This window comes from Pocillopora verrucosa, chromosome 11, assembly GCF_036669915.1.
Source record: "Pocillopora verrucosa isolate sample1 chromosome 11, ASM3666991v2, whole genome shotgun sequence".
Taxonomy (NCBI): domain Eukaryota; kingdom Metazoa; phylum Cnidaria; class Anthozoa; order Scleractinia; family Pocilloporidae; genus Pocillopora; species Pocillopora verrucosa.
Window position 1 is genome coordinate 5,291,164 of NC_089322.1, and position 11,417 is coordinate 5,302,580.

Consider the following 11,417-nt stretch of genomic DNA (forward strand, 5'->3'; position numbering starts at 1 on the left):
AAAAACATAAGCCGGTGACCACGCCTATCAAAGAAATGGAGCTGGTAAGCTTTTACAAGAATCAAGGAAACTCAACTGTCCCGCTCAAGTGCACATGAGAGAAATCATCAAATTTCCGGAGTACAAGGTAAGTCGGAATAAAGAAATTGCAAAATGTAATTAAACAAGGAAAACGCCGACCTATAAATGACATCACAAAAACGTCAGCACCGCAAACGGAAACACAATCTCATCCATTAACACAACCTCGAGCACAACCAGCACTGCAAACACATGCATCATCCTTACAGTAAACGCGACAACGAACATAAACCTGGCCCAACAAAACAAAAAAGATGATGAAGTAGAATTTGTAAAGATCTCTCACAGAAGCGCCCCAAAGGCCGGTAAATTCCATCTCTCGGAACAGGACATTAGCACCATTTCAACTGGAGACTGGCTCATCGACCATATTGTAGGTGCAGCTCAGTCTGTTCTGAGGGAGCAGTTCCCTCACGCAAGAGGATTGGAAAATACAACTTTGGGGCCTATTTTTAATTTTTCTGTTCAAAAAGGCCAATTTTCACAAATCCTGAATACTGGCAGTCATCATTGGGTGTTGGTGTCTACTGTAGGATGCTACGCTCCTTCTGTAGTTTATCTGTACGACAGCCTGTTTTCGGGAAGAATTGCAGCCCTCGTGCAGAAACAGATTGCATCAATTATATACGAGGAAGGAACCAGTTTTAAGGTCATTGTACCAAATGTGCAACACCAGAACAATTCCGATGACTGTGGAGTTTATGCTATTGCTTTTCTGGTGTCGCTACTACATGGCCTCAATCCTTCTAATCTGACATTTGACAGGAAGCTGATAAGACAACATCTTTTAAAGAGCCTGGAGAGTGGATCATTCTACCCCTTTCCCCTCTCTAAAGTACCCGAGTGTCGAGACGGGAGGCTGTTTCCTTACTCGGAACTGGTTAGATCAGTGAAATATATCTATGTAGTAATTTTTATCTATGTAGAAGTCAGCTAAAAGAATTTTTAAAATGTATTCACGAGAAACTGTTTCTTGTAGATCTTTCCCTAAGTACGCTCTTGCGTTTAGAATTGAAAATCCTCATCTAAATATTGTAAAAAATATTATCGTAGAATATTTTCAATGATGATCATGGCACAACGCAGTTAGAGAAAATGTAATAGGTGAGACAAGTCACGGATTATCCTTGTCGACAAAAGTAATATCGCCTGCTACATTATATTCAAACTTAATCTCCATCCAATCGAGGTAATGTACAATTTTTTAATCAATTACCATGTTAGAAATAACAATATATCGCTTAAACTCTGAACGTAACTGCGTTAAATTTATTTCATCGGAAATCCAGAAGATTGTGATCGGCCATCCGTGAAAAGGAGGCGTGAAATGTATTTTGTGGAATCTGTCATATAGGTTAGCAACGGAAAAAAATGCAAATATCTTGACGCTAATACAAATTCATGAGCGAAAACGAAGTAAGTGTTCCTTTCTACTCTATTTTGCGGCTCTAACATGCGAAATAGAGCCTTCATGACAACATCGGGCGAGCTCGGATTTCGTCATCAGAAATCTTTCCGAGATGACCTCTGGTGTTTTAACATCCTCCTTTTCACAGATTTCGTGGAGGTGTCTCTACGTTGTAGTTGTAATCAGCCATCCGTGAGAAGGAGGCATCGCAAAAATTTTTTGGAGTCTGTAGTATAGGTAAACAATGAAGAAAAATGCAAAAATCTTAACGCTAATACGAAGTCATGAGCGAAAACGAAGCACGTGTTCGTTTCTACTCTGTTTTGCGGGTCTAATATGCGAAATAGGGCCTTCATCACGAAGTCAACATCGGGCGAGCTCAGATTTCGTAATCGGAAATCTACCCGAGATGACCTCCTTCTGACGGATGTCGGAGTACGCTTTCCCACTTTTGGTCATCAGAGCGGCTCTGTAAGCCGAAAAACACCTGGACGTTGCCCTGAATATTACAGGAGTTAAAAAAGCCACTCGGAAAGCTTGCGGTTGCGGTCAACATCGAAACGTTGGAGGCCATTCGGTTCGAACTTTGCATGAGTGGAGCACTAGACTGAGGAACGGGCTGGCTCGAATTTTGGCAAGGTCAGATGGTACAATAACTGGCTTATGTTGAATATTTTCTTTGCCAGCGCGGCGGTTGATTCTGAGCTTGGCGTCGAGAATTTTGTTGCTGTTTTGAAATACTTGGTTTGTTGATATTTTCACTGTAAACCGTTGTTGTTTCACCGTTGTTGTTTAGATGTCATTCAATGGAATTGCGAAAACCGAGAAGAGCTGAACGACTGTACTCTTCGCCTTTTTTTGTTCTGGCTTCCACATAAAATCTTGCTAGGTTTTGGTCTAATTCCTTACTGTTCATTTTATGAAGTGGTGTTGTGATGTTTCTTTCCTGACACCAATCTGTGTAAACAATTATTTTGACATTGAGAAAAGAATTTTTTTTCCAAATAAATCAATCTCAGACAACTTTTGCTTATTGAGTTCGTTAATTTCGAAGCAAAGCAATGACTTCTTATCTTGAAATAATTTCACTACTCATTTTGTGTTTCTTTTAGTCGCGTTCGACTGCGACTGCTCAAGTAGTTTTGTCAAGTCGTTTTCGATAGAGAAACGTGATTTTCTTTCTTTCTCCTGTTTATCGTAACTGTCCAAGCCTCGACAAGACTTTTTTCGAAATCTTCGTTCACCCAGTCAGCTAAAATATCGTCTAAATTTTCAAAACTTTCCGCCATTTTAGAATAACAGAGAGCAGAAGTTTTAATGATGACGTCATCTATGCGTCTGTCCTCCAATAGATCATAGGTGAGAACCAATCAGAATGCGTGCATAACTGAGCTTATTATATAATTTGCATTGCATCCCTCCCTTAGTTGAGAAGTGACACGCAAAGACACGTTCACAACGCACTTTGATGGGAAGAAATAAAACCACATTCTATTGATTACTAGGTGGAGGAAGACACAATAGTCCATTTTACAGTTGTGTGCTTGATTGCCAAGCCTTTGAACAGGAATGAGGGTGACCTTGTTATGATACAAACCTTGCTGCTTTTCAAATGCAAATTACTTTGTCATCATGCTAACTAGATACTGGTCTCTACCACACACCTCGTCTCACTCCAAATCAAAGGCTTGGCAACTAAGTACATAACTGTAAATGGCCTATTACAGCAATGCATTTATTGGAACCCGGGGTGCACCCCATACACACCCCATACACACCCCCAGCAATTAAAAAAATTAATTTAATCAACGACAACACATATTGCATACGCATTCACGGAAACTGACTGAACTTGAAAAGAAGAACGACAGAAACCATCCTGCAAACTTCTATCCCAAGAATGATGGTCATACTTCGTCAAGGTTTTAGAAGGATATCTCGATGCTCATTGGGAATCATGAAGCTGTGCCTCTCGTTCTTTTTGTGGTTATATCAGTTCATCATGAGGCAGAATGATCAGAATACGCCTGAAGCTGTTGAGCATGATTATTTGGAAGGTGAGACCGGCTTCTTCTCGGTGTGTGACAGAATCGTTTTGATCGAAATTTAATTTCAGTAATATTTCTTCTCCAAACTCGTAATAGACCTCGATCACGGTGGAGTTTATGTGGCTCATCGGTAGAGCATCGGAGCGCGGAGTCCGAAAGTCTGAGTTTGTATTCCCCATGTTGACCTTTGAATCAGCGCTAGTTAGGCAGCGAAAAAGCGCGTCGTATGCAAATTAGTTTGGCACAGCACTCCCACACACTTGGTACACTTGGCACACTTTCCGTACTGCGCTTGCGTAATAGAGTATCAATCGGAAGGGATTGCAGTCCGCCATATTGAAAACTCGAGCAGAGGAGCATTTTGTCTGCGTGTGCGCCTATAAAATTTGTTCGGCGCGTTCGGCATCATTTTGATATTCTCAGCGCTCTTCCGTGGGTTTTCAACTGGGCGATCGACACCTTTTTGTAATACTTTTTTGAGAGGGATGAAAGAGTATGAAAAGTTTACCACTATTTCTAACTCTGTGGATACTCGTGGAGTTTGCTGGCTCTTCGGATGAGTATATTTTAATGATCAAAGTGCGAAAAAAAAGCGAAAAAAGGCCGAAAACTTGAAGTTTGAGATTTGATTTACTGACGATCAAGATGTGCACATGAGACTACAAACCTTGAAGGTTAGTCTTAAGATGTTAATATCTTCTGTGAATCACGAAGTTGTATGTGGAGACGATTGTGAGATATTCGTTACGATAATAGAAGGTAATTTAGAATTTGATCTTATTTTACTTCAACTTTGAAATAAAATTGCGTTAAGTTCGAGGTGGCTCCCAAGCTCCAAATCACATCGAATAACATCGTCTTTTCTTTCTCTTTGTAGTCACATAGAACACAAGGCTTTAAAAAATGTTCTAGCTTCAGGATCGAGTCGCTCTTACTACAACCTTCAGCGAATTCGTTTTTGGGAGGTTGAGATGGATTTTCCAAGTCATAGCTCACAACTGTCTTTGGCTTTTTTGCTCTCCAAGTCTGTTGTACTTGGTACGTAGGCATGTGTCTTAACAACGGTTATAGGCTGACTAGAGGATAAACTTCGGTGGTACCTATTTTTCACATGGCCCCTAAATCCCTCACCACTGTCAGTTTGTTGTTTATTTATTTAGCTTTCGGTCTAACCAATTCATTTACCTTTAAAAAAAAATGTGTGGGCTTTGTCTCATGAGTTTAAACTGGTGCCGTTTTCATCATGTTCATGTGTTATTCGAAACGGATGGCGTCAGCTTCATTCTGTTTTGTTTATTTCAGTAGAATACTTCTGCCACAAGAAATGAATTTTGAGTCGAAGTGTACAATGAAACTCGCAGATTAAAATTATCACCATATTTTTTTGTGGTTCTTAAAATATGAGACGAGTGATACAACAAATGGATAAAAACTCAAGGAACTCCTTGTTTCTTTAGAATGTTAACTATTGTATTTCTGTCATATTTAACAACGTATTTCACGTTAAAATGTCTTCAAACCAGTTTGACTTGCATTTCACTTTGCCAGAAATGTTGTGATCCTTCAATTTTTATTCCTTAATCGAGACTGATGATAGGAATTAACTTTTATGTTATCTGCTGTTTAGGGAGATGTGAATGGTTACCCCAATACATATAGTTGGTACTATTGACAGAATGGATAGGTGACATGTACTGTGCCTAGCTGGTATTGAAGAGAATGTAATTAGTACCAGAAGCTTACTACTGGTATAAAATGATCAATCTTTTGTTCTTTCCTTGCAACTTGTGTCTATACCTTATTTGCAACTGTAAAATTACCAATAAAGTTTTTGAAAGTTTGTCCAAATTTTATTGGAAAAGAATATAAGGAGTGATCAGGTGAAATATTGTCATGTTCCTTAAGAGCATTTGAGCTTCCAGTGAGAGCTATAAAATTTCTTGAGTGACAGATATATGATGTGTCTGCCATAAAATCGGCACAGCCAAACCCTGGCTAGAAAACTATAGATTTCCCTCAAATAGGCATCAAAGCCAATGCCCATAACTGCAGAATATGCAATGTAAAAGTCCCCTTTGACTTAAGTCTCATTTCTCTAAAAATCTGATTGATGTAAATCATCCATTTTTATAAAGAGATCAACAAACCTCTCCACATTAGTTCAATCTGACCTCATTTGGTCCTGTTCCCAGGAAAGAAAGGCTTTTGGAAATATTTTGTTTTTTATCCTCACTGTTATGAGCCCTTCTGTTTCTTTGTTATTTGGCATGTAATAAGAGTCTTTCCAGACCACTGAATTGTCATACAACTCTTGAAATTTAATAGGTTGGAGAATAAGGTTGCAAAGAGTGTATATGATATTGTTGTGCAGTTGAAATGATAAATGAAGATGATTTTTATTGGGAAATAACTGATTTATTTAACTATTTATCTTACAACTGGAAGCCCAAACCAGTACTTGCTTTAATTCACAATTTCTCCACATCATCGATCATACCTGATGATATTAATATTTCCAAGACTAATGACTGAAAAGAGTTTTCCTTACTCCATTAAAATCCATAGTTATTCCTCCACTTCTAAGGTGACCATATCGCTAGTACTAATGTTGTCTTACTTTTCTTTACTCGACGTTGACCTTTCTTAGTTTTAATAACTGGCCACGCCAGTTGTGATTCATGTAAAAAAAAACTTTTGAAACAAAACATAAACTTTTGTTAACTTTAATTTTTTGCTAAAATTGAAGTAAATTGCAATAGAAGTACAGTTGGAGCTCTAAAAAACACTCACAGGAAAGTGAATACTTCAAATGATCAACAACAACTTGAGATAGCAATGACATGATAAAAGTATACCATCCAATTTATTAGTGCTCTTCAACAGGCCTCTTACATCCTTCACAAATAACATCATCTACATCAATCGCCCAAACAATTACAAGACAAGACTCAAAGTTGTCTGTACAATCTTTCGCTTTTTGAAAATAACTTCATTCCACACACCACACAACAATTTTAAGACTTTGCTGCATCCCTCCAAGTTACAGAGAGAAAAATGACAAGAAAAGTTGTCTCAAATACTTGATCCATTGTTGTTTTCTGACATATTTCCCTGCTTCTTTTTTTTTAAGTTCGAGTTGACCAGGAAGTATTTGATGAAGGGTTTGCATTAGCAGGGAAGTCAAAGAAAGAACGGGAAAAGACTGTTTATAGAAATAGTTTCAACCAAACGATTTTTTAACGAAAATGGTGATTATGCTTTTGTCACTGAGGGGAACTATGTGTTTCTGGTTGTCTTAGAAGACACCAATCCAATAATTTAATGCAATAGGGGGAAATACATACAATCAGAAATGGAGGACAGTTTGTGTGTTGTATTTACATTTGTTAAGGGCGATGGAAATGTGCATGACTGTGTCACAAGGAATTGATATGTTTTTGTAGTTGAAAATCCATATTTTTCATCTCTCCTAAATTTTATATTCAAAACATTGTACAGATTACAATTTTAATCAATAGCTATAATCATGGTAGATTTATTGTCAAGTGCCAAACTTTTGAAAAAAAGCAGGCTGAACTTTCTGATTTGGTCCTGTAAAAGCCAAAATGTTCTTATGTAATACATTATATTTCATATAATGAAATATTAACTGTAGCTTTGAAACTTTGCTACACACTGTATTGTAACTAGAAACATCTGATGATAAAATGTGTTAAATATTATCGAGGTAACTCTGTGAAGACCTAGTACAACATTTTGGCACCCACTTACTGTCCCATTTTATACGTGTGAGCAGCAAGTTTGGTTATTGCAATGTTTGCATTGCTTGGTGACCTGAACTAGAACAGTTACTACAATGGTGTCTCTGTTTCACCCTTTCATACCCAGTTGCTTCCAGAAATTGAATTCAACATTTCTTTTGAAGTTGTCACAGAGCAGTAATTCCTCTGTGGTTAAAAGATCTAAAGTAATTTTTGGAAGCCACAGCATTATATTTCTCCATGCTCTGCTGATTAAAATATGCCACAATTTTACACAACTTCAAAAACTCTGGAACATGAAAGTATAAGGCATGCATGTATGTTGTCACATCTTTAACTTGGTACAAGGATGAGAAGATCTTAAACCATCCTTTTTTTCTTCAAGTTGATTGATTGATTGATTAGTTAAAAAATCAATTAATTTTTTAATCTCCAATGATTTCCATGCACCCATCCCATAGCAGCTGAAACTTTTCTGACTTCTTGTTTCCTGGCAAAAGTGAGGATAGTTAAATATTTTACATCACCTTAAGTATTTCAGGACCCATTTGATCTCTACAGTCCAATTTTTTTGGTGTTTTTGTGGATCCTCCATTCAAAAGAAATGCCCAGATTTTTTAGAAAGGTTTCATAACCAGTCATGCTTAAAATTCTCTCATGAAAATCCATTATTACATGTGGCATTCTCACAAACATACTTTCTCCCTATTTCCTTTATTTAAAGTTCAGTCAAATTATCTGATACACAAAGAAATAAATGTAGGGTGTCAATAATTACATAATCAAGTGAGATGAAATTGAATAAAGGGGTTTCCTTGCAATTGAACTTTTTTGATTTAGCAAATTTGGAAATTTCCTCCAATGATGTAGCTCCCTGAGAACTGTTGGAAAGTGACCATACCCTTTTGATATGCCTCTGGTTATGAGGACATTTGCACCAAATGCATGCATACTCTTGGTTAGCTCCTCCTAACCCACAAACACAGGTTGGGAACTTCCAATCCCCACCAAGAAACTATTTGATGTTATAGCTTTTACCCCTTACTTTTACCTTATTTAATTTAGACATTTCTTCTGTTAGAACAGCCAGGCTTTCCTTGAGATTGTCATAGTTCTCAGTTGTCTTAAGTATAGCAAGAACATAATTGCCCTTTTCATTCACTGCATTTTTTTTTGTTTAGAATGGTGTATGTGATATTTACTAGTTTCAGTCTCTTTCCAATGCATGTACCATCTCCACTTATCTTGAGTTTAATTATATCTCCTTCTAAATCTTCTTTTCTTTGTAAGTTAAAAATCTGCCCTTCAAGACTCTCTTTGAAGCTGATTTGCATACCTTCTGTTTCTCCTGGAGATTTCTTATTCATTTCATTTATCTGTTGGGTTGTCTAGTAAGTGTTTGGGATTCACTTAGACTTCATTGCCATTTCATGGCATGCTTCGTTGGAAATGTTAAAGGTCTTTTATATAAATCCAGTATTTCATGTCATTAACCTGAGCATCTGTTAGGTCACTGGAATCAGAACCTGATGGTGGCATATAATCCTTATCAATTAGATCAAAAGTTTTGTACTGTTCTGTGTCATCATTGAACACTTCTACTTTTGAAGCCACAAATTTGTACATTCCAAGAAAGGTTAGAGTGGCTTCACATTCTTCTTTCATTTGCTTCCTTATCCCACTTTGGTGTTGGTCTTGGAGTGCTCATTAAAGGGTCTTTTCTCTGGGCTCATTATACCTCTCTTACTCATCTCAATCCTGTGAACTAGTCCTTGGAATCTCTACCTGTGATACTTGTAGCTTCTCCGTGTGTCGTCAAGCTTTTCCTCAAGTTTCTATCGCTTGGTAATTTCATTCTTCAAAGATTCTTCTAGCGTTCGTTTCTCCTCTCTTAAATCTTGATTCTCCTTTTCAATAAAATAATTATCAAGCTCGTGATAAAATAACTTGACGGAGTAAGTACGGTCACGCCACTTATCAGTGAGCCTCTTGACACCGAAACCTCCACTTTTCTTCTTTATTCACTTTAGCTTAGCACACATGGTCGCAATCGTTTTCCTTAAGTTATTTGGTATTCGATTGTTGACGAAGATGCCTCAAATACCCGTTTGTTGCATGACTTTCTCCACAACTGCAGCGAAGGAAGATTAGCCACTTCCCTCTCCGTTCTCTTTGGCAATTAAGTAGAAAATATAGTAGAGAAGATTGATAAACACGACAGGCATCAGACATATTCGAGACTTACTAGCAACAAAAGTTTCGTATTATACGAAATTCAATATCTCTTAAGACAAAAGGAAAAAGAATCACATCGCTTAAATTATTTAAAAGACAACCTACTTGTTAATACGAAGGTAACGAATGGCCGGAAAATCCTGTTTTTGGACCCTCTGCCTTCTCCCACGACTTTTACGGATCTTCAGAAGACCAGAAGTAAATCTCGTGAGAGCGTTCGAACTTGAGCGGCCATTTGACCTATCTAAATTAGTCGCAAACTAGACGAGCTTACCAAAACATTAGGAAATTTTTCGCTCTATTCGAATATGGCGGTAATATTAAGGTTCGAGCGTGCGCAAAAGAGCTAGGACCCATTCTTACGCGCAAATCGTGATACGACACTGTGAACGCTTTCCAAAATTGCCACTGTAATTACTTGATTAAACGCCGCCCTCGAATCAACACCGCCTTCGAATAAACGCCGCATTTAAGAGCAGAAATATTAACAAACGCCGCATAATGATGCAGCGTTTATTCGAATAATAAATTCAAAAAGCACACAGCGAACAATGCTTCGATCGTAGTTGAAAATTTTGAGTGAGCCAGGCAAATCCTTTTGAATGTACTAGTTCTGATGTTGAGAAAGAATATACGACATTAGATCTTTATTCACTATATATTGCAGTAGTATGAACATGCAAATTGTGAAATTGAGAACGATATAAAAAGTGACTTTTTAGACAGGCAACATGTTTCTTTTTTTTTTTTTAAATTCAGATAGTCAGTTGCCATACTGTTGTTTGCAAGAAATAAATTGGATTTTAAATAACCGCCGCCCTCGAATAAACACCGCACTCGAATCACGAAATTTTATAAACAAATTTATAAACGCCGCGGCGTTTAATCGAATAAATACGGTAATAGAAATTTTAAAAAATGAATTTTGACCCATTAAATCCTAAGGCTTTAGTATTTCAAAATAACTTCTAAAGTAGCTTTAATATTTAATTTAATTAAAGTAGCTTTAATATTTGTCTTTAAAATTTCATTGTTAAAATTAATCACTACCAAAACGTCACTTAGTAACCGAACCAAAGGTTCCAAGTTTTGTGGTTTTGAGTCAGACAGTGGTGGGGGCGTGGTCGCCGAGACTTGATACAGGCTTTTGTTAGCAGTGAGTTTGATATGCATAAGGACTGCTGATTACCAGCTACAGTCGTTAGAATATATATGTATATATATGTTTTTGTTTTTGTTTTTTTTTTTTACATATTTCTTTCATTAAACTTTTATACCAGTTGTGAAATAATATGTGTTCTTTTTCCTTTATCTTGTCAGTCAAACTTCCAATTCCTTGCTCAGAGGATGCAGCAGATGACGGTCTTGTTTAGGGAAAGAAGATGTAAACTCCAAAGTGGACCAACCAAGATGTTTAAAGACTTGATTTGTAGAAATCATAATTGCAATCATTTCATATAAAACATATATAGAAAACATATAGAAAACATTTTATATATATTGTAACCATCTGAAGAAGTTTAATGTTCACTTACTAACTATCATGTTGTTTAACAAATGTAAGCATTTTGTAATCTGTATTAAATCATACAGAGTGTCTCACTCTATCTTCCAACCTGGTGATAACGAAACTGGAATTATAATAGTCAGATGATTGTGAACATTTCGACGTCAAAGAAGTAGATTATTTAGATGGAAAACTGAGGAAACAAAACAAAAAAAGAACACAACACAGACCACCCAGCCACCAGGCCGCCTTTTGGTTTAATGCTTGGTTTAATTTTGGTGAAATCTGTCATGGTAGTCTTTTCATTTCCTAGCGCAAATAGCAATTGGAAAATACCATAAGTTTTACGGTAGAAAAATAAAACTAAAATTATTCAT

General features: G+C 36.9%; 2 long non-coding RNA genes across 2 annotated transcripts; both read left to right on the forward strand.

The window, feature by feature from the left end:
* Window positions 1-3,499: 3,499 nt before the first annotated feature.
* LOC136277017 (uncharacterized) lies at window positions 3,500-11,417 on the forward strand. The gene is made up of 2 exons (XR_010715730.1): window positions 3,500-3,546; window positions 10,854-11,417. It is a non-coding gene; the product is annotated as an uncharacterized lncRNA (long non-coding RNA).
* On the forward strand, window positions 3,872-5,366 carry LOC131795260 (uncharacterized). Its single transcript, XR_009341026.2, has 3 exons — window positions 3,872-4,211; window positions 4,415-4,575; window positions 5,165-5,366. It is a non-coding gene; the product is annotated as an uncharacterized lncRNA (long non-coding RNA).